Source organism: Muntiacus reevesi, chromosome X (assembly GCF_963930625.1).
Source record: "Muntiacus reevesi chromosome X, mMunRee1.1, whole genome shotgun sequence".
Classification (NCBI taxonomy): Eukaryota; Metazoa; Chordata; class Mammalia; order Artiodactyla; family Cervidae; genus Muntiacus; species Muntiacus reevesi.
The window spans coordinates 144,458,991-144,467,243 of record NC_089271.1 but is presented as its reverse complement, the minus strand read 5'-3'; the positions used below and the strand labels follow the sequence as shown (position 1 = coordinate 144,467,243).

The 8,253-nt window shown below is 39.8% G+C and overlaps 1 pseudogene; it reads right to left on the bottom strand.

The window, feature by feature from the left end:
* Positions 1–7,624: 7,624 nt before the first annotated feature.
* On the bottom strand, positions 7,625–7,979 carry LOC136154744 (histone H2B-like; annotated as a pseudogene).
* Between the last annotated feature and the right edge of the window lie 274 nt (positions 7,980–8,253).

Below are 8,253 nucleotides of genomic sequence, written 5' to 3'. Positions count from 1 at the left end.
GCCCTCAAGAGCACATTTATAATGTGTTTCTTCCTTATTCCATCCCCATGGAGAGGTGGGCTACTCCCCTCAGGTCAAACTCCACACTCACTCAGGAGCACCTGCCCGGCAGATATGTCATGGTTTACTGATATATTATGTGTGAAGTTGTTCGCCTCTTCATAGGGATGGTCACAGTAAAATTTCTTGTTCAATTATGCAGACCCTTTTGAGAGTAAAATGACCACTACAAAGAATTGTGCTGGGACAACAAAGAAAATCAGGGCGTGTGGAGACACTTTAAGGGAAAAGAACTGGGGAAAGAGTAAAGATATCTTCTGGGGCTGGGGAATTACAGAGCACAAAGGGTGAGTGGGAAAATGAGAATGCCTCATGCTTCAAAGTTTTCTCCCCTTCAGAATTGTGGTGCCTTTGATCTCTAGAGACAAAAAGTGCTGCATAGCGGCATTAACAAGCAATAGACACACAACAGGGTGACAATGTTTGCTTGGGTCCTATAACTACTTTGAGCAGTGAAACTATAATCGGCAGTAAGAGTGATTAAGGACAGAGATTTTGGAGTCAGATTAGACCTGAATTGAAACTCCAGCTGTCCTTCTTTCTAGATGAGGTGCTCTGGATAAGTGACTTGACCTCTCTGCACCTCAGTTTCCTACTCTGTGGAAGAGGGTCTATAAGATTGTTTTGAGGACTCAGTGAGATAAGGCAGATGGAGTGCCCAGTGTATGGAGACTAGACTTATTCTCAGTTCTGAAGTTCATGCTCTCAGGCAATCAGAGGTGTAGAGGGTAAGACTTGGTGTCAGATAGCTGGATGAACATGCTCTCCTGGCTGCCTTCCTTGGCCTCATCTGTTTGCTTATGGCTAACAGTGAGATACCGAGAAGGCAATGGCAACCCACTCCAGTACTCTTGCCTGGAAAATCCTATGGACGGAGGGGCCTGGTAGGCTGCAGTCCATGGGGTCTCTAAGAGTCGGACATGACTGAGTGACTTCACTTTCACTTTTCACTTTCATGCATTGGAGAAGGAAATGGCAACCCACTCCAGTGTTCTTGCCTGGAGAATCCCAGGGATGGGGGAGCCTGGTGGGCTGCCGTCTATGGGGTCGCACAGAGTTGGACATGACTGAAGCGACTTAGCAGCAGCAGCAGCAACAGTGAGATAAGGGTGGAGGACTTTTCACTCCAGAGCCTCTCGCTACTGAAGTTACAGAGATAAGGCAGATCTGAAGTGTGATGGGAAGTTGCTAGGGAGCAGATGGAAAATGTAGACTCTTGGAATCCCATGGGCTATAGCCCATCAGGCTTCTCTTTCCATGGTATCTCCCAGGCAAGAATATTGGAGTAGGTTGCCATTTCCTTCTCCACTGAATAGGGTATTTTTGTCCTAATAAAACTATTTTGCCTGATTTGATGCTTTCCATTTGTTTTTAAATCAGTAAAGTACTTCCCCTTAGTTTATCATTTCAGTAAACCACACTTTTTGATTATCATTGCTCACAAGCTGCCCTTTCTCTTAATCACCTTTTGAAGTCAGTAACCACGTTTGCTTATTTGATATTATCCTCTTCAACATCGAACCCCATTATTCCTCCCTTTCTTAGATTTCCTGTGTTTTAATCATCCTTGGTCTTCCGGTCTTCACTCTACATCCTAACAGTTGTGCCTTTTAAACATTGTTTATTAGTGCTCCTACTTTATTTCTGAATTTACATCCAAGCACAATTAAATATATTGTAGTGTTATAGGTTCCTTGAATTTACTTCTCCCAGAATATAATGACCATGACAGAAAGTACATGACTTACTAAAAGTGCTGTGTTTTCAAACTGGCTCATGACGCTGTCTTTGATAATGTACAGGGCTTTACCAAGATCTCTTCTTGTTGAAAATTTTGTTCCAGGTGTGTTAGATGATCCTGAGGTACCACTCAGGCACATCTACTTGCAGGTGATTTGTTGTTAGCTTTTTTCGTGTGTGTGTGTGTCTCCTTTGAAATCAAATTCTTTTCATCAAATTTTTCATAAAATTATCATACATGAAAATGAAAATGATAAGTTTCAGGGAGTTTCTTTCTTTAAAATCCTTAGTCTAATGATCCCCAGCACAGTTTTTGAGGGGTGGTAATTCTACATTGGGCCAAAAAAAAAAAAAAAAAAAAAAAGCCCTTTATACCCATCCTTGATCAGGCCCCTTTGTGGTCACTCAACACTGAGTGGTTAAGTTCTTTCTAGTATCCTGCCTTGCCCAGTTTTTTCTCTAGAGTTTATGTATTTCTGAAAATAATACTTTATGTTTTGTATCTTCAGTGTGGCACTCTTTGCTCAGGGTCTGAAAAACAATGTTGGTTTCTGTAGGTTGTACATATTTTGCCTGTTTGGCTGACAGTGACTTCCTTTTCAGGTTTTAACATCCAATCAAAAGGGAGCATTTCAACTTGTTTTAAAAGTATAAAATGAATACCAAACATAACTGAATAAACATTGGTGTGTATTATGTGGTTTTTTTTTTTTTTTTCCTCTCGGTTATGTTGCTTTCTGAGATTCCAAACCTCCCCACAAACCCACCTGTGAGAGGGTTTCCTACTGTGTGGTAACTTCTCCTTCATGACTCCCTCCTTAGGACAGGTCTCTGTCCCTAACTCTTTTGTCTCTCTTTTTGTCTTTTATCAAGCATCAATGTTAGAATGCAGAGAAGAGTCTTATACACTATTAATTTTGAAGCAATGTGATATAAAGTGTATAAGGGGCCAAGAAAAACAGAAAGAGCTACAAAAAATCCTGACACATACCAGACACATCAGCAGAAGCATTCACCTGGCCCACAGATACATAAGAAATCATAAATGACTGCTACCTTAATCCACAAAGTTCTGAAGGAATTTATAATGCTTCCATCGATAAATGATGTATTATTGAAAATTCATTATTTTCTAGATGGCTCAGGGATTTGGATGCCTTCATTCATCAAAAAAGTCTGTATAAATAAAACTTTCCCTTAATATTCTACTTTTATATGCAGTTGAAGAATTAAAAATTGTAACTATACCACCTAGTAAATATCATACCAGCATTTATCTGTGAAAAAAAGAAATGGTTTCAATACAATGGAAAAGTCAACAGCTATATCCACCTATAACTCAAAATCCTTGTCTTCTCTGGGTTGAATTCCTTTCCCTAATATATCTGTGCTGATGTACTAAACCTTAGTACGTGACATGTAATACCCATACATATAATACATGTATACGGAGACAGGATTTAAACTGGAGGAATCAAGTTCAGTTGGGTTCATTATGATGCCCCCTAATCTAAAATGACCTGTATTCTCATAAAAATGAGAAATATGGACACAAAAACCTTCATATAGGGAGGAAACTGTGAGCAGAAATGGAAGGGTCACTGCCATCTCCACAAGCCAAGGAGAGAGGACTGGAACAGAGGCTTCCTTCACATTATTCTGAAGGAACCAAACCAGCTGACATTTTCAGGAGGATTTCCGGCCTCCAAAAGTGTGAGACATTAAGTATGTACTGTTCAATAAACCGATCTCTGGCATCTGTACATCAGTTTCAGATAACTAATATGATATTTTAAAATCACCATGATTAGAAACATACAACAAAGCAAGCAAAGAAGGAAAGGGCTAGCAAATAATCTCACTTGATACCCTCTATGTTACCAAGAAAATAATCACACCTGATACCCTCTGTCTTATCTCTATGTCTTCTTTGTTGTTCAGTCTCTCAGTCATGTCTGACTCTTTGTGACTCCATGAAGTGCAGCATACCAGGCTTCACTGTCCTTCACTATTTCCCGGAGTTTGCTCAAAATCATGTCTGTTGGAACGGTGATACCATCCAACCATCTCATCCTTTTTTGCTCCCTTCTCCTTCTGCACTCAATCTTTCCCAGCATCAGGGTCTTTTCCAATGACTCAGCTCTTTGCATCAGGTGGTCAAAGTATTGGAGTTTCAGCTTCAGCATCAGTACTTCCAGTGAATATTCAGGACTGATTGCCTCTTAGGATTGACTGGTTTGATCTCCTTGCTGTCTAAGTGACTTGCAAGAATCTTCTCCAACAGCACAGTTCAAAAGCATAAATTCTTCAGCACTCAGCCTTCTTTATGGTCCAACCGTTACATACATACAGGACTACTGGAAAAAAAACATAGCTTTGACTAGACGGACCTTTGTTGTCAAAGTGATGCCTCTGCTTTCTACTACAGTGTCTAGCTTTGTCATAACTTTTCTTCCAAGAAGCATACAACTTTAAATTTCATGCCTGCAGTCACCATCCACAGTGATTTTGGAGCCCAAGAAAATAAAGTCTGTCACTGTTTCCACTTTTTCCCCATCTATTTGCCATGAAGTGTTGGGGCCAGATGCCATGATCTTCATTTTTTAATGTTAAGTTTTAAACTTGCTTTTTCACACTCCTCTTTCACCTTCATCAAGAGGCTCTTTAGTTCGTCCACACTTTCTGCCATTAGGGTGGTGTCATCTGCATATGTCAGGTTTTTGATATTTCTCCAGAAATCTTGATTCCAGCTTGTGCTTCATCCATTCCAGCATTTCACATGATGTACTCTGCATAGAAGTTAAGTAATCAGGGTGACAATATACAGCCTTGAAGTACTCCTTTCCCAGTTTGGAACTAGTCTGTTGTTCCATGTCTGGTTCTAGCTCTTGCTTCTTGACCTGCGTAAGGCTTCTCAGGAGACAGGTGAGGTGGTCGGTTATTCCCATCTCTTTAAGAATATTCAACACTTTGTTGTAATCCACACAGTCAAAGACTTTATCATAGTCAATGAGGCAGAAGTAGATGTATTTTTGGAATTCCCTTGCCTTTTCCATGATCCAAACCAAATCAAAATATCACAAAGTTTTGAAATCCCACAATGTTCTCTCTCTACAGATGTATGAAACTAGGAATCAGTTTAAAAAGAAAAGCAATGGAAGATCAGCTTCTTTAAAATTAATCAGTACATTTATAGCAAAATGTCATAAGTAAAATTCAAATAAAAATTTGCAAGGTCCATGAGGAAAAAGCAATGGAAAAGATATGACCCTTAACATAAACTTTACATTCAAATGTCTTGAGGTAAGAGGAGATATCTTAGATTTTATATTCCTGAAAATCCTTCTCCAAATTGATGCAAGAGCCTGGAGAGATGACCTGATCTGAGTTCATATTTTATCCCCATGATTAAACAGAAATATGGAACCAAAAAAGAACAGGCAAACTATCACAGTTCCCTCTCTCTTAATCTTCAGGCTGAATTTCATAGAAAGGCTATTATCTGTTCAGCTCTGGTTTCTCAATCAGAGTTTCAGTCAACAGCTGTGGCTCACAGGCTGCCAAGTGACCATTGGCTATACCAATGGAGACAGGAGGTTGAACTGCTCTCACTGGACACTCTCTAATGGATGTAAAATTTCAGGTCATGAAAGTCTGTGTCTTAAAGATTGAAAGATTCTCTGCTAGGAAAAAATTGTTTAGAAAAAAATCTGTATGAATTTCTAAAGGAATTCAGAAACCAGGGAACTAGGAAAGTTAAATTGCTATGAAAACTTTGTTTTGACATTTCTGTACTATACATCAATCCTTATTTATAAATTTACTTGTATGCTTAATCTAACATACGTGTGATAAGTGTAGTGGATGGGTATGTCTGTTTCTTCATTTATCTATTACATATCACACATAAAATACTTCTGAAGAATTCCATAATACACTTATGGGAGAATGGGAATAAATTAGGAAATGAAATTAATAAAAAAATAATTTAGACATTACAAATATCTATCATGTCTGACTGACCTAGCAAAGAACTAAATCTGGGCTCAAGAAAAGGCTAGAATTCTGCATTTTCTCTAATTTTCTTTCATTGTTTAGCTGATACTGACATCCTTCACAGGTTTCTACATCCAAATCTAGGCGTACTGAGAATTGTCTTTTTAATTTTTAAAGTTTTCTTGAAGTTTAGCTGAGTTAAATATTATATTAGCTCAGGTTTGCAACACAGTGTTCAATAGTTTTGTATATTATACTCTGTTTAAAGTTACTACAAAAATATTTGCTATATTTCCCTTTGCTCTACAGTATATTCTCACTAAGAGTTCAAGAAAGTATGGTATAAAATATGAAATACTGAATTCTAATGAAAATCATAGAAAATTGCAAAAGATTAAAATAGTGTAGTGCATTCTCTCTGCAATGTGTGGTAAGCTGGAAATTAATGGAAAAAAAAGGAATTGGATAATCACCAACTACATTGAAAGTCAGCTACATTCCTACAGAAAAACAAACGGAAAGGTCAATGCACCAAAAAAGATACACAGTGAATATTAAATTTAATAAATATTATCATAAGCATTAACAATCAAATTACTTGAGTTAGTGGAAGGAGTCCTCTGAGTTCTCTGAGTTGCTGAACATCCTCCTCTTATTTTGATGCAAGGAGATAGAGACATGCCCCACTACCAGATCTGGATGCCTGTACTTAAATCACCATGGTTTAAACAAGTACTTGAACAGAAAATCAACAGGAAAACCATCACACCTCCTTCCTAATCAATCTCCAGGGTAAAAATCACAGGAAAGCTGTTATTGGCCCAGCCCTGGTCACCTCACCACATTTTGGGCCTATCATTTGACTCACTGAGTTGCCAGTCCCATTAGTTGTTACTGTGGGGACTGTGGCTACAGCTTCTGTCATTTGATGATCTCATCATCTGGGCAAAACTGCACTTAAGTCAAATCCCAAAAAGTTATAGGCTGCAAAAAAGAAAAAAAAAAAAAAAGGAGACCAATCTGAATTAGGTAGAATACTAATTTCAGAAGGTATATTGCTTGATTCCAGAAAATTAGATTTTCAAATTTTACACTGCAGTGGGCTCCTATTTCATGTTTTTAACTGAATCCAGATTTCAGGTATGTTGAAAGAGTATGAATGGGTAATTAAGATTTTTATATCTGTTGTGTGAATGCATGCTAAGTCATATCTGACTATGTGTGACTCTATCCATGGTAGCCCACCAGGCTCCTCTGTCCACGTGATTCTCCAGTCAATACTGGAGTGGTTTGCCATGCCCTTCTCCAGGGGATATTCCCCACCAAGGGATGGAACCCATGTCTCTTACATCTACCTGCTTGGACAGGCAGGTTATTTATTTAACACCAGAGCTACCTAGGAAGCCATTTATATCTGCTACTGCACTTTATGGATTGCTATATGGCACATAAAAGTCTCTGAATGATACTCCTGTATACAGGTGGGAGAATGACAATATGAAAGGTCAATGAAACTTTCATGGAAAGAATTTTGACCATAAAGATCCCTAAAATGACTGACAGAGAAACCACGGATAGAAATGACCTTTTAGGAAAGTGAGGAGATGCAATATGGTTAAGAAGAGTTCATGACTTTGCCTGGAACAACTGACACAACAGACACATATTGATGAGGTTTATAATGCTTTCCTCAGGGTAGAAATGTTTTAACCATGGCACTAGGGCACAGGTCAAGAACCTAGAGTGCATGTGACTGTTCAGTGCTATAGGTCTTTTCCTGCCAAGTGGCTCTGAAAAGAGCCTTTGTTATGCAAAATTCTGGGTCAGCCTATCTGCTGGTGGTGTATTTGATGACCGCCTTGGTGGCCTCTGACCTGGCGTGTTTGCCCATCTCCCCAGGCAGCAGCAAGCTCACAGAAGTCTGGATCTCTCTGGAGGTGATGGTGGGGCGCTTGTTTTTGGGGGCCAAGCGCCCAGCCTCTGGCGATGCGCTGAAATATATCTATCACGAAGGAACTCATGACATTCACGGCCTCCTGTGAGAGACTCAAGCCCATGTGGACTTGCTTTAGCACCCTGGAGAAATAGCTGGTGAAGCTCTCAGTGTTATCGGAGAGGCAGCGGTGGCGGCAGTTACCGTAGTGACCCTTTGGTATCTTCTCCTTTGCCTTCCTTGGCTCCATTTCGGAGGGCTCGGCTTCACAGGGCTAGATTTCTTCATTGCCCAGGTCTTCCTCAGACAGCTTAGGTGATGACTCATCCATCTCGGACTCACCTTTCCCACAGCTCAGAGGGAAGGCAGCTTCCTAGGGCAGGTGCCCGGCTTTATAATCCCTGCCTGCCCTGAAGTCACTGACAAGGTCCATATCTGATTGAATAAAATGGAAGTCAGGGAGGCCTGTCTCTCAGTCACCCCATGTCACGTGTCACCAAATGCCCCTCCCCCTTTGACCCTCT